This window comes from Notamacropus eugenii, chromosome 2 (assembly GCF_028372415.1).
Source record: "Notamacropus eugenii isolate mMacEug1 chromosome 2, mMacEug1.pri_v2, whole genome shotgun sequence".
Taxonomy (NCBI): Eukaryota; Metazoa; Chordata; class Mammalia; order Diprotodontia; family Macropodidae; genus Notamacropus; species Notamacropus eugenii.
Genome location: NC_092873.1, coordinates 259,519,283 through 259,543,914, shown reverse-complemented (window position 1 = coordinate 259,543,914; position 24,632 = coordinate 259,519,283). Strand labels below are relative to the sequence as shown.

At 36.4% G+C, this 24,632-nt stretch overlaps 1 pseudogene; it reads right to left on the bottom strand.

The window, feature by feature from the left end:
• Positions 1 to 520: 520 nt before the first annotated feature.
• LOC140523872 (malate dehydrogenase, cytoplasmic pseudogene) lies at positions 521 to 1,833 on the bottom strand (annotated as a pseudogene).
• Between the last annotated feature and the right edge of the window lie 22,799 nt (positions 1,834 to 24,632).

Sequence of the window (24,632 nt, the reverse complement as noted above, 5' to 3'; positions counted from 1 at the left end):
TCTTCCTCTGTCTCTTAATCAATCCCACCCACTCCAATCCTACAAGCTTTTATTAAGCACCAACTATGTGCAGGGAAGTGTTACCCACAAGACACACAAAGCTAAAGTCAAAAGAAACAGTTCTTGCCCTCATGGTGCTTGTGGTTTGTCCTAAAGTTGGTTTTGTTTTCTAAAGGCACACATAGACTAACACATAAATGCAGATTAGTACCTGAAGACTTAAATGCCACTTCTTCATCAAAAATTATTCACAATGCTTAACTTTAAATTGGAGGGGAATTGCAGAAGGGATCTTGGAATCCATGGACAAGAAGTTCAGATTCTTTGCTTTTAAGTAATAATAATGGCCAACATTTTACATGGTGCTATAAGATTTCCAAAGTACTAGATGTTATGTCATTCTTCATAGTCTGTGGGGCATATGCTATTATTACTCACATTTCACAGATGAGGAAATTGAAGTTGAGGGAGGTTTTGTTGAGTGTAACAGACCTACTAAGTGTTTGAGGAGATGCTGAAATTCAAGTATTCTTTTTATTTTTTTTTGGAGTCGGTCATTTTTATTTAGACTTCATCACTAACACCATTTGATAACATGATGACATGGTAGGCACAAATATGTACCAAGAAGCACACACAATCTTTAAATGCATAATTTTTCATATGTAGTTTGCCAAAGATAATATCGTTATTTGTTACTAGGTTTAAAGATGACACATATTCTTCAGATTTTAAGTGTTTTGCAACATCATAATTTTTGCCTAGTCATGCGATGGTAAGAAATTCAAAAGTGGTCTCCTTTTCTTCTGATAATTCTTTTGCAGTGAGATCCATCTTCTCATGGGAGAAATCATTGATAGGGAGGCCTTCCACAAATTTCCAGGATTTATTCTTGATGATAACAGGGAAGGAGTAGAGCAAATCATCAGGGATTCCATAGGAATTGCCATCAGAGATGACTCCCATGGAAACAAATTCTCCCTCTGGAGTTCCAAACCAGGTATCTCTGACATGGTCGCAGATTGCTTTGGCAGCTGACATGGCACTAGACAGTTTTTGAGCCTTAATGACAGCTGCACCACGCTGCTGAACAGTCATGATAAATTCGCCCTTGAGCCAGCTGTCATCCTTTACAGCTTCATAGACACCAACTTCTTTCCCTCGGATGTTATCCTTGGCATGGTTAACATCTGGATACGGAGTTAAGGAGTGGTTTCCCCAGATAATGACGTTCTTGACATCATTGACGGTCAAGCCCAGTTTAAGAGCAATCTGAGACTTAGCTTGGTTGTGATCCAGACGGGTCATACAGCTGAAATTCTCCTTGGGTATCCATGGGGTCATCTTGGAAGCCGTCAGGCAATTGGTATTGTCTGGATTTCCAACAACCACAACCTTAACAGAATTTTTGGCATATTTTTCCAAAGCCCGTCCCTGGGATTTGAAAATTTTCACATTTGCCTCGAGTAAGTCCTTCCTCTCCATGCCTTCCTTCCTTGGCATGGAGCTAACCAGAACTGCTACATCAAGGTCTTTGAAGACAACCTTTTTTTTATCTGTTGCAATGACCTCTTTAAGGAGGGGAAGAGCACAGTCTTGCAGTTCCATTACTACCCCTTCCAGCATACCCATCATGGGGGTGATATCCAACAGGACGAGAATAAGAGCCTGGTCCTTCCCAAAGACATCGCCCTTAGCAATACTGTAAAGATGTGAGTAGGCAATCTGACCTGCTGCTCCAGTTACGAGGACTCTGACGGGTTCATCCACGGCTGCAGCTGGACAACTTCGGCGACAGACGACTAGACTCACCTACAGTCAACCAGGGGGGTCACCTCTAACTGAAATTCAAGTATTCTTGACTTCATTTTTATTGTTCTATCCAACGCACCACACACAGCTAAATGCTCACTTTTTTGAGGATGTTGAAATCCACAGTGATAACTGCAAATTCTTTTTGTGGTGAGAGGATATGTTTTCCTCCCACAAGAAAGCATACCTAGAATTCTACCACAAGAAAGAATACTTAAGCAGTCTATTATATCAAGGTATTCACAATTATTCTTTCTACTACAGTGTCCTTTAATGAACAACATTGCATTTGGCAGGTAATTGTATGGCAAAATAAGCTCAAACACATCTTCTCTCACCCTGCACTCTTGTCTACTCCTTCAGGCTCACTTTTATTTTTATCCAATTTTTCTTTTCAAGGCAACTCATGGTCAAAATTGTTAGATAATCATTCATACCTAGTAAATACTTACAAATTTGAACTGCTCTAAATATTATATACTCCGTAAAAGTTTTAATGCATTGCTATCACTTGAGGCTAACTCACGTTGTGCGCCATTCCCAACCTTGCTCTGATATGAGGTTATGTCCAGTTCTTGCTAAAGGGCGTTTATTCAGTTGTCTCAATATCAGAGATACAATAAAATTTGCATGGGGGGTAAATACTGTACCATGGTTAGGTCATAGTTCTGAAAGGTTGCCACACACAGGAATTCTGATTTTTCTTTATAATTACATTTTCATTAACATCTGATACACATTTTCTAGAAGTCAGTGTGGACTCTCAGTGAGAGGCAGAGTAAAATCATTCTGCCCTGTTCCCATCTGTGTTTCTTATCCACTTTAGTTTTTCAAAATTCCCCATCCAGTCTCATAATAATGATGCTTCAGAAGATGCCAGCATGCAAATAAGGAATCAGCAGTACTTTTTTGTCTCTGATCATAAGGAGAATATCCATGGAGTGGGCTAAAAGTTTTCAGAAAAGGGAAAAAAAAATGTTCTCAGCTTATAGGGTTATTTTACCAGCTGAATCTCTTACTAGTGCAATAAAAACTATAATTAAACATAAAATAGAAGGAACAATTCAAGTGACATTATATGTAATCTTGCACAAAAAACATACCCTAATTATGTTACTATTCCAAGGCCCCTTTTTGCAAGTAACGTTTACGCCCCCCCACACTTTTGTTCCATATTACAATATTTTATGCCTTTGCTGTTTCTCTAATGCCAAAAGCACACAGAACATCAGAAGTCAGAGCTGCCTTGGAAGGTTTAATATTAATTGCACAGAAAATTGTTACTCAGAGCACAGAGCAGCATGACTGACAAATCTGGTTTAGAAACGATTTAGGCAGTTTTCTCATTGCAGTGGTGATTATGGCATGGAACATTATGTCGCTCATTTAGAAAGCTTATATTTAGGAGAGTCATATTATTGTTTAGAACTTTCCCCCCTTTTAGTCCTTTAGCAGCATTTCCCCCTCATTTTTTTGCTTTCAATTAGATTGGTTTGCATTAATGGCTTTCAAGTACTTTGCTCTCGATCAATTCTACTTTTCTATGCTGATGTTCTATGAAGATCTTTTAATGATCTTTTCCTTTCTTCTTGCTCTATATGCCAGAATGAACAGTTGAGTGGTCAATTGGACAAGAAATATATTATTTGGAGGAGAAGATATATATAGTAACCAAAGCTAAAGAATGACTCATTATTCTGCATTTAGTTTTTAGGGCAATAATGCTTTCTTTGTATTGGACTTTTTATTTTATCTTATCCTTTCTTGTTGTTTTTGCACTTAAAAGACAATTATAGAAATGTCCAGAAGGCAATTACAAAGAATCAAAAAAAATTTATCTGGATGGCATAGATGAAAATCAATAGTGTGGCGATATAGTATATTAATATCACCAGTAGGCTTTTGGATTCAGATACCAAGAAGACATTGAATGGGACTGTTCTCCAATAGGCTTTGACCCAAACTAAGGGCAGATGACATTAAACAAGGAAATCTGGTCTTATGGCTGTTGTATTTGAAACTTCAAATGTTTCCTTATTCCAATGAAACAGTATCTTTTAGGATAACTGGTCCACTTTTATAGGCAACTCATAGAATAGGGAAGTCCCAGAATTCAAAGGAACCTTAGTGATCATGTATTCCAAACCTGAACTGTAATATTCTCAAAAATCCAGTGCCTCCAAAAAGTGGATGTGTAGCTTCTTGAAGATTTATAATGATGGAAATCTGTTACTTATTAAGGCAGACCATTCCACTTTTGTCTGATTGTTAGAATTTCTTTTTTTCTTGAATGTAGCCAGCAATGTACTTCTTACCAATCATACTCCACTCCTAATTATGTCATTTGGAGCCAAACCAAACAAGGTAAATCCTTCTTTCATAGGATTTGCTTGTTACACTTAAAACACCTCTTATCTTCCTGCTTTTGGGAGCTTTTTTTAGTGGGGGCTTTGAAATCTATCCATGGCATCCCATTTTATATGACTCTTGTGGCATCTCATAAATTCCATGGTAGAGGGGAGTATGTTGAGGCAAGTAAAGTAGGAGAGTGAGGAGGAGGAAGTGCACAGTGTAGGGGCATAGTTTTGACATTTGAAAAGTCATGAACAGGGATGGGAAGAAAGTGAAGGCAGACTAGACTGGACCTTCCACAAAATGGAGTCTCCAGGAGGAGCTTGCTAGTTTGGAGATAGGCCTTGTGGAGACATATTCCAGGGTGATCAGGCTTTAGAGTTAGTAGCCTATCTCAGAGCAAAAAGGACCCAGGATCTCAGAGAGATTCTAGGATAAGCCTGAAGTAGAAAGGATATGGTTTACTTCTGGTCATATAATGCTAACGATATCCTTAAATTTACTTTTTTTCCCACAGAATTCTTAATTGATATGTTACAGACTTCTTATGGCTACCTCCAGTGTTTCTGCTGCCTTGTGGATGGTTTGTGACTTAAATTTTTAAAAAAATATAATATCCTGGGAGCCAAGATGGCAGAGTAGAAAGATGCATATACTCTAGTGCTTCCCCCACAGCCCACAAAATACCAGCAAAAAATGACTCTCAACAAATTCTAGAGCAGCAGAAGCCAAAGAACAACAGAGTGAAAGAGGTTTCCAGCCAAAGGTATCCTGGAAGACCAAAAAAAAGATCTATCTCACAGGGTGCTGAGCAGAGAGGAGCCCAGCCATGGCCACATGGCACTGGGAGGAACAGGACCTGAACAGACCTCTGGGGCAGAGTTTCCAGCAGAGAGGGTCCCAGATACCTCAACCCACAAGTGACAAAGAAAACTTCAAAGGTCAGTGTGGGAGGGCTTCCCCAACTGGGAGAGAGGGGAATGGGATTCCTGACAGCAGCAACAGCAGCAGTAGACTGCAGGCAGCTACAGTGGCCAAGAAGCAACCTGGGTCCATTGTCCAGGCAGTTGAGCTTAAAGCCTCTGGTAGTAGGGAGCAGTTGATTTAAACTTCAGCCCTAAGTGACGGCCCTGCCTCCACCCAAAGCCCCAGGAGAATCAAGCAGCTGAGTCCAATCTCAGCATAGAACATGGTAATGAGGAGAAAAGGGACAATAAGACCATCCTCTTCACAAAGGATTCAGAAGTCAAGTAACTGGCTGGGAAAATGCCCCCAAAAGGGAAAAAAAAATAAGACCATAGAAGGTTACTTTCTTGGTGAACAGGTGTCTCCTCTCATCTTTCAGATGAGGAAGAATAAGGCTTACCGTCACAGGAAGTTAAGACCCCTGCCTCCAGGGCCTCTTCAAAGTGAACTTAAATTGGGCTCAGGCAATAGAAGAGCTTGAAAAGCAAGTTAGCGGCTTGCTAAAGGAGAACCAAAAAAATGCTGAGGAAAATAATACCTTTAAAAAAAGGCTAACTGAATTGGAAAAAGAGGTCCAAAAAGCCAATGAGGAGAAGGAAGCTTTAAAAAGCAGAATTAGCTAAATGGAGGAGAAGGTTCAAAAGCTCACTGAACAAAATAGTTCTTTAAAAGAGAGAATTGAGTTCAGGGAATCTAATGATTATGACATAAGTGAAAGAGTTAAAAAACAAAACTAAAAGTCTGAAAAAATAGAAGACAATGTGAAACATCTCATTGGAAAAACAACTGACCTGGAAAACAGATCCAGGAGATAAATTAAAAATTATGGGACTACCTGAAAGCCATGATCAAAAAAAGAGCCTAGACATTATCTTCCATGAAATTATCAAGGAAAACTGTCCTGATATTCTAGAAGCAGAGGGCAAAATAAATATTGAAAGTTACCTCCTGAAAGAGACCTGAAGAGAGAAACTCCTAGGAATATTGTGGCCAAGTTCCAGGGTTCCCAGGTCAAGGAGAAAATACTGCAAGCAGCTAGAAAGAAACAATTCAAGTATTTTAGAAATACAATCAGGATAAACACAGGATCTGGCAGCTTCAACATTAAGAGGTCGAAGGACTTGGAATAGAATATTGCAGAAGTCAAAGGAACTGGGATTAAAACCAAGAATCACCTACCCTGTAAAACTGAGTATAATACTTCAAGGGAATAAATGGTCATTCAATGATATAGAGACTTTAAAGCATTCATGATGAAAAGTCCAGAACTGAAGAAAAAAAATTGACTTTTAAACACAAGAATCAGGAGAAGCATGAAAAAGTAAACAGGAAAGAAAAATCATAAAAGACTTTCTAAAGTTGAACTGTTTACATTCCCACATGGAAAGAAAATATTTATAACTCTTGAGACTTTTGTCAACATTTGGGTAGGTGAAGGGATTTTACATACACACACACATACACACACACACACACACATAGACAGAGAGAACAGGTTGTATTGAATCAGAAAAGATGATATCTACAAAAAAAATAAATAAAATAAAAATTAAGGGCTTAGGGAGGAAAATACTGAGAGGAGAAAGGGAGAAATGGAATGGAGCAGGCCATAACTCATAAAAGAGATAAGAAAAATCTTGTTCATTGGAGGAGAAAAGGGAGAAGGGGAGAGAGGAAAAGTGAAGCTACTCTCTCCACATATTGTTTAAGGAAGGAATAACATGCTCACTAAATTTGGTATGAAAATCTATCTTATACTACGGGAAAGTAGGGGAGGAGGTGACAAGTGGGGAGAGGGGAATGATAGATGGGAGGGCAAATGGGAGAAGGGAGTAACTAGAAGTAAACACTTTTGGGAAGGGACAAGTTCAAATGAGGGAATAAAAAACAAAGGGCGATAAAGGACAATATAGTTAGTATTACACAACATGATTATTATGGAAGTCTTTTGCAAAATGACACATATTTAATCTGTATTGAATTGCTTGCCTTCTCAGTGGGGATGAGTAGGGAGGAAGAGAGGGAGAGAAGTTGGAATTCAAAGTATTAGAAAGTAATGTTGAGAATTATTATTGCATATAACTGAGAAATAAGAAACACAGGTAATGGGGTATAGAAATTTATCTTGCCCTACAAGAAAAGAGAGAAGATGGGGATAAGGGAAGGGTGGGGTGTGATAGAAGGGAGGGTACATGGAGGGAAGAGGTAATCAGAATGCAAGGTATTAGGGGATGGGGAGAGGGGAGAGATGGGGAGAAAAATTGGACATGTTACAAAGCGATATAAAATCAATTAGTATTAAAACAATTCATTGAATTAATTACTGAGACTAAATCAGAGACATCTTTAGTTTGGGGAAAAGAATCTTAGTCTAAGTTTCCTAGAGGCAGGTAACCTTGGGTAAAATTTGGCATTGATGAAAAAGTTAAGGTATTAATGGTAAATTTGATTTTATGATTGCTATTTAATCAGGAACTAGAACACATTTAAAAAGGCATGTAAGCCATTTAAGACTTGCTTCAAAAGATGTTCCTTAGCTAGTGTGAAGTTATAGTCATATCTGAAACCTGGTTATTGGAACTTGCATTTTAAGATTCTATGGGGCTATTTTCTGACTGTTCTTCTGAGTCTAACTCCAGGTATGGATAGCAAGAAAGGCAGTCTGAGCTTCCAATCCATGATGCTAGTAAGCCTGTAAGATGCTGGTATGAACTGAAAAAGGTGATCTCATGGGAATGGTGGGCGAATTCAGGCTAGGCTGAGGTAAGATTCTCCTGACTCAATTTTCCCACTGACACCTGGCAGACTATAAGCCTGATTGAATGCAAGTTGACAATCTACTCCTGCCTGGAATTGACATGAAGTTGGGGAGATATTGTTTCCCTGCAATGTCCCTACACTTAGTAACAATTTCCTATAGTCAAAAGGTTTGTAAGCTTAATACCAGATTCATTAAATTATAGATTGTTGGTAGGGAAACATCTGAGGTTAAGTCTAAAATTAATCTATTAGGCTTAGGACCTTAGACCAAAAACAATAAGTTAAGGTCTTTTAATTCTTAGTAATAGTGTGGAGATAGTTAGATCAATGACTTGTGAAGTTATGATACATAATTATTATTTGTGTCTTGGTTAATGTTAAAAAAATTTGTTTGTGGTCTATTATTATAAATGCTTTAAAAGAAGTATCACCTGACCAAAAGTTGGAATTGTTATATGTGATATGAACTGTGTTAAAAATGAAAATAACAAAGAAGAATATAATAGTCTATTACTTGTAACAATAGAATATCACCAGAAGAATATTGATGTTAGAAAGTAGATTTCTGTTTCCAAAAGGATCACAGGTACTGCCCAGTTCCCACTACAATGCAACTCAATCTTTTCCTTCTTTTTCAATTCTGAGCCCCATTTGTCATCCATTTACAATATCTGTCTAGGATGTGTATTCTAATGGACTACCTCTCTGAGTTCTCTGTCCAACTGAATATCAATCTAGATAATAGGAAATATTTTATACATGTAGAGTCAGATGTAATTTTCAAGTGATTTTCAATCTTTCTTAGAAAGTTCTGCAATGTTCTGGACCCAGTCTACAGTGTCATCAATAAACAGGAGTCTCTAGAGCCCTTAACCTATAGAGAGAACATGTCTTCCATTTTTACTCTGGGCATTTCCTTTGACAATGGGAACTACCTGTGGCAATCATGCCTCTCTGTTTTATGCTTTACTTGCTATTATCAATGAGAGAAGCACCAAAGTTATCTCTGTTTTTATATCTTTCAAACAATAATTTATGATTTTGACATATGAAAGGGAGATTCCATGTTGGAAGAGAGGCTCTTTCTCTGCCTTTAAGGCAGGGTTTGGCTCTCTTAAGTCTCTTTTTTTAAAAGCTCTTGTCATCACAGCTTGCTAAGAGCAAGGTTTACAAAGACCTTGAATGCTGATCTGCTAATACTGTACATTTATGAGGATCACAGAGAATTTTGGGGGACTTTGATAGAAGAGAATGACTCCTTGGATGGAGTTAACTGTCATTCTAAGGGAAATTTGTCTGTTAAATTCTAAGAGAAAAAAATCTACATGATTTTTCTTCCAAGCTGCATAGCAATTGAAGAGTTCTTTCAGTTGATCCAGGCTGTCTTCAGGTAATCATCAAAAAAATGAATATCTTCCAATCATTATACTCCAAGGATTGCAGCAACAAATATTCCTTTCCACACAACTCCTATCAGTTTCTGTCTTCTTTTAGTAACTTTTGTCATAGTCTTTTATGTTATATGTCCCTAGATTTTTATGGTTTCTGAACTTAGATTATTCTCCAGCTTCTTTTTCTATCACTTCTAATAGTTTTGTCTCCTACTAACTTCTTACGTTTTCCACGTTCTCTTAATCATAAACTCTTGGTGGTCTGAGACATCATTACCTTATGAGGTAAAACTAAAAAAAATCTTTCTATGAACATATGAATCCAAATGTACTTTTTTCCCATATTTCCCAAATTTTATTTGGTTTAAAATTTCTTAGTTATTAGTTCTGAAGCTCTAAATAACCCATTCATACACAAATCAGATGATGAACCACATTGTGTCCCAGTCATCATTACACCAATCTTTGCTTTCACTTCATATGAATTCTCTCAGTGCATTTTTTGAAGGACAGTTCTCTATTTAGTTCTCCAAACGACATATTTTTGCTTAACATTTTAACTGAGAGACTTTCTTCACAAGTTGATTTTTACCAGTTATCCTTATATAAATACTGTTTTTTTCCTGCTCCCTTCAGCAACCAAACTGTCCATGTAGGTAAGGGACAATATCTTATACTATATACTACTATATTAGGTATATATCTCAAAAATCAAGGAGAGAGGTAAAGAGTCCTTTTGAATAAGAATTTATAGTAGCACTTTTTATAGTAGCAAAGAACTGGAAATAAAATACGTGTACAACAAGCTGGACAAATTGTGGCATATGGATGTAGTGAAATATTGTCGTGCCATAGGGAATGACAAACATGATAGATTCAGAGGAACATTGGAATGCTTGTATAAACTGATTCAAAATGAAATGAGAGGCAAGAGAATAATTTAGATAATTACAACAACAGTAATATAAAGGAAAACAACTCTGAAGGATATCAGAACTCTGATCAAAGTAGGGAACAATTATAACTTCAAAAGAATGATGAGGAAATATAACTTTCACTTCTTAACAGTGAAGTAATGGGCTAGAATTTCAGAATGAGGTACACATTCTCAGATTCTAACCATGTGGTCATTTGGTTTATGCATACACACAGTCACACTCATTGTGCTAATACTATGTGTGCTGGGGAGGAGGGGAGATGAGAGGAGGAGAGGGAGAGGAATGGGAGAGGACAAGGGGGAGAGAAAGAAGAAGGAGAGGGAGGAGAAGGACAGTTTTTACTTTGGTAGGGTGGAGGTGGCATATTAGTGGGTAGTGACAGATTAAAAAAAACAATTAGTGAAACATCTTTAATGCATGGTAGAAAAAACAGCACAGAAGAAAACACAAAAGAGCAATTTGCTTTGTTAAATGAAATACACACATATACACTTACATTTCTTAAAAGCTAGATGTATATAACTGGTAATTAAAGCGTTTTCTTAATTTTTGTATATTGAAATAGTTACATGTTAAAAAATGACCATTAAATTCAGAATAAAAAAGAAAAACAGTTAAAAATAGTCTAGAGGAGTGGTGTTAAATTAAAATAGAAAGAAACCTACTGATCCTTACATAAGGATCCCTGTGAGCTGCATATTAACTTAGTTTTAAAATAATAGTTTTATCTATGTTTTATTATATTTTTATTTGTTCTGTTAACTATTTTTCAACTACGTTTTAATTTGGTTTGGGCTACATTCAGGAGGGTTGTGGGCTGTATTTAGCCTGTGAACTATGTGCTTCACAACCTTGTTCCAGAATATACCTATTAGACTTCTTTGGAATATAGTAAAATAAATAATTAGTGAGAAAAGCATGCAATAACAGATGGGGGATTTGGTTTTTTTCATCTTTAAGCATGTCTGAGAGGTATTCCTTACCTCTTGCTTCACACACAATAGATTTCTATGGAATTAATAAATAATAAACAGTCTTGTATTCCCTTTCAGTCAGTCAGGTGACTGTAAAGATGTAGTCAATCCATAAGTACCTTTATTAAATACCTATTGTGTATCACTATGCATATTGTGTGTATTATAGAAGTAGATTTGTCTAATATGTCCCTTTAAAATATGAAATCCCCAACCATTGGTATATTTGGTCACTAGTCACATTCCTCATCTATCAATGTCACCTATTAATTATTTAAGTAGCATTTTAAAAACACCTATCATGTGCTGAACATTGTTATACTGGGGTTTTGGAGAAATAAAGACAAAAACAAAAATTTTCTTTCCTGAAAGAGTTTATATTCTAATGGGAGTAACTATATATATACACACACACACACACACACACACATATATATATATATATATATATATATATATATATACATATATATATATATATATATATATATACACACATATATATGTATATATACATATATATGTATATAAATATATGCATATGATATACAAAAATAATTCAAAGTAGTCTGGAAAAAGAGCAAATTATCAGCTGGGAAGAACACAATAGGTTTCATGTTGAAACTACTATTTAAATAGATCCATGAAGGAAAGGAAAGATTCCAGAGGTGCTGATGGAATGTAGTTCAAACATAAGGATCAGCCAGGGGAAGAGTACAGAAGCAGAGTGCCACGGGTGCAGAAGAGTTCCTGCACCAGTATGGCTAGACCATAGAGTTCATGGAGGACAGGAATATATAAGAAAATACTGAGGTTGTGAAGATCTGGAAATGCCAAATAGGGAAATCCATGCTTGTTCCTAGAAGCAATGGGGAACTCTTGGAGCATATTGATTAGGAAGCATATTGACATAGTTTGTTAGTAAAATCAGTTTGGCAGCTGTGTGAAAGATAAGATGGTGAAGGGAAAGGCTTAAGATAAAGAGACCAAGTAGTATGAAATTATAATACTCTTGTGAAAAGTGATGAGAACCAGAGCGAGGATGAGGAATAACTTGGTGAGTATAGAGAGGGGGACAGAGGTGAGAGATTTTGAGCAAGTAGAAATGAATGTCAAAATTTATCTCCTTGAGTTATGGTCTCTAGATAACTTTATTATCCACATTTTGCACATTTGTATGGATATCTGATGTTTTGCTCATATGTACACACACACACATACTGCATACAACATATATATTATATAACATATGTATATTATTACTATCATTCATCTAGTATCTTTTGGGACCTTTATACTAATATTCTTCATTTAAGAGTATACCTGCCAATCCTTGTAATAGCTAGATCAGTAGAAGTATGTGGTAATGTTCTGTCTCCATTTTCCATTTTCATTTAAAGATCTTTGATCAGTTCTGCAAGACTCCAGGCAATTTTAAATTTCTAGGCTTTGTGAAAGGACTACATCCTTAGTCAAGAACTCAATTTTAAATCTTTCATCATTGTCAATGAATCCAAATCTTTTCTCAGACATCAACTTCTTAACCAACTGTTCACTTCCCAAATCCCTATTTCTCTTCAGAACCCCTTCTTTTAATCAGCCTCAATGATTTAAACACCATCTGTATTCTGAAGATCTTTCTCACTGTTCTCACCTAAAACTACACAATTCTTGGCAATGCTTTTTAGATTCCTTCTGGCAATATCATTTGTCTCTGCCTGGATCATCAAAAATGGATAATGATTTTCTAGTTTGACATATCTGGAAAGACTTCATGTCACATCCTTCATGGAAGAAAGTATGTTTCCTGATTGTTCCTGTTAGGTGGATTTATGGCTACCTTGTATTCCTCAGTAGGAAGCCAAGTATCCAGAATGGAATGTCTTGTTCCCTGATCATCATTTGATATCTTTTCTCCAGTTGGCAACTGTGGATCCTCATTAAACAGGAGAATTTCCTTTCTAACAAGGTCCAATTCTACCACTTATGGAAGAACTTCAAATCTATCAATCACATATCTCAAAAGAAAAAAAACCATTTGCTTTTCTCTTTCGTCTCTGTGTAACATATTTCAGTTATCCAACTCTTTGAAATAGGTTCAAAAAGTTCTTAGCTTTTTATTTCCCATGAAAATGCTTGTTTTCTTAAAACAACTTTTTATTTCCACTGATAAGTCAAAGTCTAGAGAAGCTTTCCTCTAATCTTTTCACCTTTGCTTCTAGTATTGGAGACCAGTCTGCATTTTATATACATGTAGCTGTTAATTAGCCTAGCCACTGAGATGTTCTTTTTACCCTTTGCACTTGCTGAACAGACCTTCTGAACCCTGCTGTTCTTACCGCTAAAATTCATTTGTAAAAACTGTTCATGAGATGGGGGTCCTGTCACTGGAAAATCTTGAACAAATTTTTATTTTTTTTATTTGCAGAAAGCCTTTTTGCCTTTAAAAAAATCTGACTTTGGATACATAATTACCAAATTTCTGCCAAGGAGTTAAATGATTCAATTTTATTCAACAACCATTTATTATTAAACAACTATGAACAGCTTGGAGAAATAGATAAAGAAGTTGTCATGGGATCAGTAAAACCTAAATCTTATCATTCCAAGACTAAGTTAAAGAACAGATGCCAAATATGTATGGGTAGAAGGAGTTTGGTCACTGGAAAGTTTCCTACACCAATGAAATCACAAGTCCAGGCAAAAGAGCAAAACTTTCTGCTTGGGATACAAGGGACACTAGAAGGTCTAAAGAAAAATTAAGCAGCCCCTGCTTCCAATGTGTTTAAATACTACCATGGGAAAAAATCGTGGTCAAAGGTAAGGACTGGGAGGGATGACTCAGTAAAAACTGAGAGGATCAGGAAAGGCCTCTTTTAGGAAGCAGTATTTGATCAGAGCTTTGAAGGGAGCTAGGGGTATCAAGAAGTACAGATGAGGAGGGAGAACATTTCAGACATGGCAGACAGTTGGTGCACAATAGATGGGAAATAGAATGTTGAGTATAGGGAAGAGCAAATAAGTTAAACAGATGTGTGAGGGGAAGTAATGGGAAAACAACATGCAAAAGAAGGTTGTAGCTAGATTGCAAAGGGCTTTAAATAACAGAGAAATTTGTAATTTATCCTAAAGGTCATAGGGAGCCATTGAAGTAAAGCAGTCATGGAGTCAGACTCAAGATTTAGGAGGATTAATTTAGTGGATATGTGGAAGATGGATTACAGAAGGGATGGACTGCTATTAGGAAGAAATATGCACAACATATTTTTGAGGTGAATATTCATTATCAACATATTCTCTATCAGTTTCTTAAAAGTAGACAATAGACAAAATAATAAATCAAGTCCTTTGCAGAATTTGCTGATTATTGAGGAGTAAATATTCATACTGAAAGTTTAACAAATTTCTCTCAAGTCATTTTGATCTGATTTTAGTTTATATATACATCTACCACATCTCAAATATCTCTAGTATAGGAGGACAATTCTGAGAGATTCAGAATGGAAGCTGCTTTCCAGATCAATCTTAAAATGTAGGGTAGATCTTGGCTTACATTTACCAGTTTATCTCCTTCCCAAGCACTGAATATTCAGAAAATCATCAAGAGGCATGTTAAAGACCAAACTTTTATCAAAGAAAATAACAAATGCAAATTCATAAATTATGCCTAATAGAATATGCCAAAGAAAATACAAAAAGAAACCCCAACCAAACAATCTCATTATCTGGGAATGAACTAAGATTTCTGCTATAATCAGCAGACTGAGAGTAGCTTCATCTTGGAATTATTCTTTCAGCAGAAGGTAGCTAGGTAGCTCAGTGGATAAAGCAGTGAGTCCAGGGTCAAAAAGACCTGAGTTCAATTTGACCTCAGACATTCACTAGCTGTGTGACCCTGGACAAGTCACTAAAACTCTGTTTGTCTTCTCTGTTGGAGAAGGAAACACCAAAAAACTCCAGTATCTTTGCCAAGAAAACCCCATATAGGGTCATGAAAAGTTGGACGTGACTGATCAACTGAACAACAAACAAGAATTAAAGGGGTATGGTGGGGGGGCCAGGGTAGCCATTTAGAAGTTTGGACTTGCCTGTCTTGTCTCAGATCTCTTATGGTCCTCTCAAAATCTATGTCCAACAAACTCTGTTCTATTTCTGTGATGTTATGGCTGTTCATTCTCTCAGCCAATCAGGAGTTACTACTTTTACATGCATGGATTCCAAATTCCAGGGCTGTTTTGAGGAAAACTTTCCAGACTTGGTATGAAGGGGGTTTCAGATATATTTATCTAGGTACATGTTCTGTTTCACCACTCACTCTATTTTAGCTCCTTGATCATAAAAGCTGTTTTGCTTTTGTCCTTGCATTCATAGTATCTTGCACATAGTAGGTACTTAATAATCTATGTTGTATTAAATGAGCTATCCATTCCTCAACTTCTTCCCATGAAGCCTTGATCTAAATTTTACCAAAAAAATCTGGATATTCTTTTAGCATACAACTCTCATATGGGTTATGAACAGGTTACTAAGTTGATTGTCCTAAATTACAGCTTCATTCTCTGTAGACACAGCCTTACTCATTTATAAATGACCTTGAACGTAATTTTCAACTCTAAAATTTGACAATTTTATGAAATGACTTTGGTTGAGAATCATCAAGTCAAGAGAGAGAAAGTGAGCCCTAGTATTTAACAGCTTATTACTCCAACTCTAATGTTCTCTCACAATTACAAGAGCTCTCCCCCACCCCCATTGTATCAAATTCCTACTGCCAACTCATCTCTTTTTATCCTGTGGCTCACCACTTCTCTGCATGCTTCTGAAGGAACCTAATGAAAAGGAAAGCTAATTAAAATTGGACAGACTGAGCTGGTTTTCAACTGAGATATTGAATGGCAAGGAAAAAAAAGCTTAGATTGTCAAAATTCTCATTTATTTTCTTTCACTTTTCTTTGGTTATGAGAAAAGATTCCACAAGCAGATCCAAAATGCAGTGCTTTTATTAATTGTTCTTCAGAGACTCCTAATAAAAGAACCCTCTGTCTTTATAAGTTATCTAGTCTCTTCAAGGAAATAACCATTTCTGAAACAAGAAACACACACACACACACACACACACACACACACACAAACACACCCACCATAAAATTATCTTTAAAAAAGTCAAGAAAAGATGGCAATATAGAAAAAAATTCTACCTCTACTCTTTATAATACATATGTGTGTATGTCTATGTCTATGAATATACATACATATACATATATTTTATATATGTATGTATACCTACACACATACATATATATTTCAGGATACACAAAATGTAATATTATTAGAATTGTTTCTTTTCCTAACATGTCTATGTCTTTCAGCCTGGCCTGGTAAATATCTGTTATATCTATCTATCATCTATCTATCTATCTATCTATCTATCTATCTATCTATCTATCTATCTATCTATCTATCTGTCTGTCTGTCTGTCTGTCTGTCTGTCTGTCTGTCTGTCTGTCTGTCTGTCTGTCTATCTATCTATCTATCTATATCTGAGAGGGTTATGCAATCATTATAGTGCACTTGGATAACCAATGTATTGTGGAAGTGAGAAGGATCCCTGTGAAGATTTATGGTAGGTTATCTTCTGCCCAACTTTGCTCAAGTTATTGAAAAATATTGAACTGAACAAGACCTAGAACAAATGTCTTGGAGCACTATACTAGATAGCGCCCTCTAGTGATTAAATCATCAACAATTTTGGGGGCCAGTCTTCCAACAATTTTTGAATCCGCATGCCTATATTATTATGCATTCCCACCTACCACCATCTTGCTTATCACTATATCATGAGATGTTTTGTCAAAAGATTCCCCAAAATCCAGGCACACTATGTGTCTCACATTTTCCTGATGTATTAGATCAATGTGCCTAGGAAATCTGTTTCCAAAACTTTCTATAAAATTACTAGGTAGTGTTATGGACAGAGCCTTTGGTCCTATTCTATTGACCTTCTGCCAATGGACGTACCTACTTTAACTAATTATTTAATAGGAGAAAACATGAGAAATCTTGCTTTCTAGACTGAATAATTTAAAAATTTATGCTAAGAATGGTTGTTCAGCCAACTATAGATAAGCTATCATACTTCCTTTCTGTGACTGAACTTCCTGCTCTTCAAAATGCAGCTAACAAAAATGTTCCAAAGAATGATTAAACAAATAATTAAACACAAATAATACAGCAACAAACACATGAATGTCGATGAGCAGAAAACCAATGAAAAAGCACATATCATAGAGCATATGAATAATAGCATTTGACTGTGTAGGATTGTAATTGACCGACAAAGTTTTGTCCTCTCTCTTCTGGTCCTGCTGTGTAAGTTAAGGTCCTTATTGACTGGCTGTTCAAATAGGCTACAGAGTTGGAGTAACAACAACTGAATTAGTCTGATAGGCCACTGGGAAATCTTTACTCGCACATTTATTTTTTGATTTATAAAAATGCAGTGATCGAATACCCTTTGGGCATCCACTCAGCAATGAATATCAATTTAAAATACAATATAACCCCTTTCTCTATAACATTTTCTAACAGGCTAAGAAAAGAAAATGCTACAGGGAAACAATTTAACAGGGGAAAACCAAGTGTGTGTGCTCACATTAGACTGAGTCATTAAAAGTTGTGTGCTGGGAAATATAAATGGGTTTCATTGAATATTTAACTAAAATTAATTAAAAAGTAAGTCCTACCAAACTTTCTCTCTCTCTCTCTCTCTCTCTCTCTGTCTCTCTCTGTCTCTCTCTCTGTCTCTTCTCTCTTTCTCTCTCTTTTCCTCTTTCTCTGCACCTCTATGTGTGTGTGTGTGTTTGTGTGTGTGTGTGTGTGTATGTGTGTGTGTGTGTAGGCCTACATATTGTCAGATCAATTAGGGAAGCAAGATTTAGATATGAAGCCTGGCTACCAAGACTACTTATGGCTTTGTAATCAGTTTGCAAATAAAGACAGCATTGTAATTTTGTCATGACAACACATTGTACAATCGTGATTTTTTTCCTCTGGGTAAAAAGGCTTAAGACATAAATAATCCTTAATAAAATTTTTTTTTGAAACTTTAATTAATTTCTTTTTATTTTTCAACATTCATTTCCACAAGATTTTGAGTTCCAAATTTCTCCCCATCTTTTCCCTCCTTCCACCCCAAGACACCATGCATTCTGATTATCCCTTCCTCCAATCTTCCCTCCCTTCTATCACACCCCTCCATTCCCTTATTCCCATCTTCTCTCTTTTCTTGTAGGGTAAGATAGATTTCTGTACCCCATTATCTGTATTTCTTATTTCCCAGTTGCATGCAAAAACAATTCCGAATATTTGTTTCTGAAACTTTGAGTTCCAACTTTTCTCTCTTCCTCCCTCCTATACCCACTGAGAAGGCAAGCAATTCAACATAGGCCTTACATGTGTAGTCATGTAAAAGACCTCCATAATCATTATGTTGTGAAAGACTAATTATATTTCCCTCCATCCTATCCTGTCCTTTATTTATTCTATTCTCTCTTTTGACTTTGTTCTTTCCCAAAAGTGTTTATTTTTTAATTACTCCCTCCTCCCATTTGCCCTCCCTTCTATCATCTCCCCACCTCACTTATCCCTTCTCCTCTACTTTCTTGTAGTAAGATACATTTTCATACCAAACTGAGTGTGCATGTTATTCCCTCCTTAAGCCAAGTGTGAGGAGAGTAAACTTCACTGTTTCCTTCTCATCTGCCTTCCTTTTCCCCTCCATTGTAAAAACTTTTTCTTGCCTCTTTAATGAGAGATAACTTGCCCCATTCCATTCCTCCCTTTCTCTTCCCAAAATATTCCTCTCTCACCCCTTGAATTTGTTTTTTTTTTTGATATCATCCCTTCCTATTCAACTTATCTTGTGTCCTCTGTCTGTATATATGTATATAATCCCTCCAGTTACCCAAATACTGAGAAAAGTTTCAAGAGTTACAAATATTATCTTTCCATGTAGGAATGTGAACAGTTTAACTTTAGTAAGTTGCATATGATTTTTCTTTCCTGTTTACCTTTTCATGCTTCTCTTGATTCTTGTGAATAAAAGTCAAATTTTCTATTCAGCTCTGGTCTTTCCATTGAGAATGCTTGAAAGTCTTCTATTTAATTGAATGACCATTTTCCCCATGAAGTATTATATTCAGTTTTTCTGGGTAGATGATTCTTGGTTTTAATCCTACTTCCTTTGACTTCTGAAATATCATATTACAAGCCCTTTGATCTCTTAATGTAGAAGCTGGTAGATCTTGTGTTATCCTGATCGTATTTCCACAATACTTAAATTGTTTCTTTCTGACTGCTTTGCAGTCTTTTTTCCTTAACCTGGAAACTCTGGAATTTGGCTACAATATTCCTAGGAATTTTCCTTTTGGGATCTCTTTCAGGAGGTCATTGGTGGGTTCTTTCAATATTTATTTTACCCTCTGGTTCTAGAATAGCAAGGTAATTTTCTTTGATAATTTCATGAAAGATGATGTCTAGGCTCTTTTTTGATCATGGGTTTCAGGTAGTTCCATAATTTTTAAATTGTCTCTCATGGATCTGTTTTCCAGGTCAGTTGTTTTTCCAGTGAGATATTTCACATTTTCCTCCATTTTTTCATTCTTTAGGTTTTGTTTTGTAATTTCTTGCTTTCTTATAAAGGCATTAGCTTCCATCTGCTCCATTCTTATTTTTAAAGAGCTATTTTCTTCAGTGAGCTTTTGAACCTCCTTTTCCATTTCTAATTCTGCTTTTTAAAGCATTCTTCTCTTCATTGACTTTTTGGACCTCTTTTGCCATTTGGGCTAGCATATTTTTAAAAGTGTTATTTTCTTCAATATTTTTTTGGGTCTCCTTTAGCAGGCTGTTGACACAGTTTTCATGATTTTCTTGCATTGCCCTTATTTCTCTTCCCAATTTTTCCTCCACTTCTTGTACTTGATTTTCAAAATCCTTTTTGAACTCTTCCATGACCTGAGACCATCACATTTTTTTTTTGTTGTTGATTTTGGATGCAGAAGCCTTTTCTTTCATGTCTTCATCTGATGGTATGCATTGTTTATCCTCCTCCAAAAGGATGGAAGAAAATACCTGTTCACCAAGAAAGTAACCTTTTATAGTCTTATTTTTTTCCCCATTCTTGGGCATTTTCCCAGCAAGTTACTTGATTTTTGAGTCCTTCGTCAAGTGGAGGGTATACTCTAGGGACATATATGCTCTCAGTTCCTCCAAGGAGGCACAATCAAGGATGAGGTGTTTACTCCTCTCCTGGCCCGCGTTCTGGTCTGGGAGCAACCATAAGATTTTCTGCCCAGGATCTGCAAGTAGGATTCCCTGTCCAGAGCCTCCACCAGCTCCACCACTCCAGCACCCCTCCTCAGCCCAGGATAGCCACTTAGGGCTGAGATCCAGATCAGTGGTTTAATTCCCCAGGGTCTGTAGAGGGTTCCAAAAATAAATGTTGCAGCTACCTGGGGCCAGGGCTGGGGCTGGGGCAGGACCCTGCTTCCTTCTCATCCAGGTGGAAGAGTTTTCTCACTGATCTTTGAAGCTGTCTTTGGTGTTTGTGGGTTGAGAAATCTGGGAACAACAGCTGCTGCCCATGATTCCATGCCCTGAAACTTGCTCCAGTCCTGTCCCTGCTGCACCTGTTGACCAAGGTTAGGCTTTGCTCACTGGTTGTACTCTGCTCTGTGGCTGGTTCATTAAACCTTTCTTGTTGGCCTTCCAGGATGTCTTGGGCTGAAATTCTCTTTCACTCTGTCATTTTGTGGCTTCTGCTTCTCTAGAATTTGTTTAGAGTCATTTTTACAGTTATTTTATGGACTATGGGAGGAGAGCTATAGCAGGCTTGTCTTTCTATTTCACCACCTTGGCTCCCTCCTTGATAAAATATTAATAGGGAAAATAGACTGAAAATGATGTGTGATCTTGACACATTATGGTCCAAAAGACCGCATTCCTCTATGAAATAGAAGAGCTCCACATTCACATACTTTACCTATGACCTTAATCTTTGCTGCTGAAATCTATTCTTAGTGAATCCTTAACTAAAACCTTATTACTTCTGTCATATTATCTTAGATTTCAACTTGGATTGTTCAATAGCTCTGATCTTGGCCTATTATCCTTGAAGTGTGAAATATACCATTGAAATAGCAAGAGTCTACAAAATATTTAAGAAGATAGTAGTAGATACTCATCCACTAAAATCTCCTAGACCACATGGTGGTCTGAAACACTGAAATAAAGAATTCAGGCTTTTATTTAGGGTGATAGAAAGTGAGAGAAACAATATTAATTGTACTCATAGATGGATTTGCAATGCCAAATAACTAAAACATATACATGTAGAAATATTGGATTTTGCATGGACTAATTCCATAAGCAATTAAATGAAACCTTGAGTAAGACACTCTTCATACGAGAAAACCTACAACAGTCAAAAACCTATAACATAACTCGACATAAACTTTTAAGGATCAGTTTTTAACCATTCATTGCTTGATTCAACAAACATTTATTATCAAAAGTTACATTCAAGGCACTGTGATTGCGACTCAGAGAAATTAAAAAAAAAAGATAAGACATGGTCTGTACCATCAAAATGTTCAGTATAAAAACGTAATAATGATAATAAAATCTAACCTCTGAACTTAGATGCTCATGAATTCTGATCTTAGAGAATATGGGAAAAAGAATGAAAAGTGATATTTAGAGGTAAAGAAGCACAACCAATGGCAAAGATCTAGACCTCAGAAATGAAATGAAATTCAATAAAATTCGTGTTAGAGATAGTTCGATATTCTGATAGAAAGACTTTAATTACCAGTTTCCTCTCTCCTGGACCATGATATATTTGACATGTTATTTAACCTCCTTGTGATCTAGGAAAACTTGTCTTAAGACTTAAAAATGACAGAGAAGGTGCCTATTACATTGGGAGAGGGAATTTCCTCACCTGGAATTCACTATGTTAATGAAATCATAGGACCAATGATCTCCACATATTAAGTATCAACTTGGTGCAGAGTGTCCTACTGGGCCCTAGGAGATTAAATTAAAATTAAATTAATTAAATATACAATCAAAATACTCCCTCATGAAGCTTATAAGGGACTAGTGAAGATATGTCACATAAACAATAGTGAATTCAAAATGGAGCATGATAGCAATATAAAAGACGTACAGATTTCCATGGAAGAACTAAGGAAAGAACAATTATTTCCAACTAAATGGATCAGGAAGGTCTCATGGGGGAAGTAACATTTGAACCAGAATTTAATGTGCAGACAAGATTTGACTAGGCAGAAATGAAAAGAGAAAGAGGAGGAGCATTCCAGGGAATGTCACAAGGAAAAACATGGTAAGAGAAATAGGTATGGAATTATGGGAAGTTCAGTTTCACTGGAGTTTAGAGTATGTGATATGGAATAGTGATAAAGAGGCTTCATAGAACAGTAAGGAAAGAGTTAAATGCCTTGTTATACATTTTAAGGTTGTGTATTTTCATATATTGTAGAGGTGGGAATTTTTGCGTAGATCTATGATTTAAAATAATGAGCTACAATTATATACAGAAAGAAAGTTAAGGACCAGGATCATTTAGCAAGTCTACTTCCTTCACATATTGAAATCCTTAAGACAAATAAACACATATATACACTTATACACATATGTATATATGTGTATATATAATATAATGTATATGTATAATATAATACATGTAATATATAATATAATGTATATGTGTATATATATTATATATATAATATAATGTATTATATATTATGTAAAACACAAGGAATGTACTTTTATGAGGTGACCAGTTGTGACCTTAGAGCAGTGTTCTCAAGACTTTTTTGATCAAGCATTTCTATCAGTTAAAAAAGAAAAAAGCAAGCACTCCCAATATGTATGTATGTATGTATGTATGTATATATATATATATATAAATACAAATATATGTATTTAAGTATAAATTTTATACGTGTATAGAGCCTGAGCCAGGGGATTTTAAAGATGTTTACAACTGCTACATTGGTGGTATGGAAGAAGGTGGACAAGGTTGAGTCTTGGGCCAAGGATTGGACACTGGAAGAGAATGACTGCTGGTTGACCCTGTGCTCAACTAACTATATTATGTATCCTATGGAAGTAAGTAGTAGGAAGAGAGGAGAGGATGAATAGGGGGAGCTGGAACCAAATGTGTAATGATTATCTGCCAGTTGGGTAGAATGGCCAGTAAAGTTTGTCCTGGGGGCAGACATGTCCCACAAGCATAGATGAGAGATGTACTGCTCTCCTAAGTTCTAATATTTTATTTGTGCACTCAGATAGATTGTTTTGTGCACCTCCCTTTGGAGCTCATTACCTTCCTTACAAAACTGACAATGAAGCATCTCTCATTTGTCTCAGCAGAGAGGTGATGCAATGTAGGTGTGGAAGGAGGCGTTCTGTGCTGATTTCTTTTGCCTTACTGTGCTTAAATGTTAAAAGGGAGGGTTCTGTTGGGAGTGGGAAGATCAATAAGAAATTATAGTCATGTAAAACATTTTTTTAAAGTATGTAGCACAATACAAATGTAAGGTGGTACATTTATTGCTAATTACTCTTTGAATCTAGAGCAAATTAAATTATATCAATATCCTGCATTGTTAATAACATATATGCTACAAAAGCAAAGCCTGATGGGTGTGGTGGCAGTTGCCTGTAGTCCCTGCTTCCAAGGAGACTGAAGTCAGCAGATCACTTGAGTTTGGGAGGTTTGGGAAGCAGTGTAGCTAAAGTTCATCCAAGGACTACACTAAATCTGACAGCATTGTAGTGAGTCCCAGGGAGTGGAGGACACCAAACTACTAAAAAAGGGGCAAAACTACTCAGGTCAGAAAAGGCAAGCAGGTTGAAGCTTCTATGCATATCTATTTCAGAAAAGGGCCCCTGAGGGGTCACTACTGAACTTCCAGCCTGGAAGAAATAAGGGTAAAAAAAAATGAAAAAAAAAAGAAATGCAAAGATGGACAAAGTCCGATTCTGAGAAGTGAACTTCGGTGAGATGTAAGGACATGTGACATGTATACCCTTTATAAGTCTTACAGGACAGAAATCAGTTTCTATTCTGGGCTGTGTACCTACTTGTTCAAAAGTACTCAATTGATGAAGAGTTTGGTAGAATTACTCATGTGGCTCCCTCACTGTATAATTCCACAGGTTTGACTATACAGTGGGATTTGTGCCCTAATTGGGAGCCCAGACCTACTAGGTCTCTGCCCATATATATGATTGTTGTTGCTGGCAGATTCACAGGAGCTAGGTAGGAGGGGACCTTATAGGCAGTCAATCAGTGTGCTGTTTTGAAGATGAACTCTCTTATCAATCACAATGGCATTGTCTCTCTCATC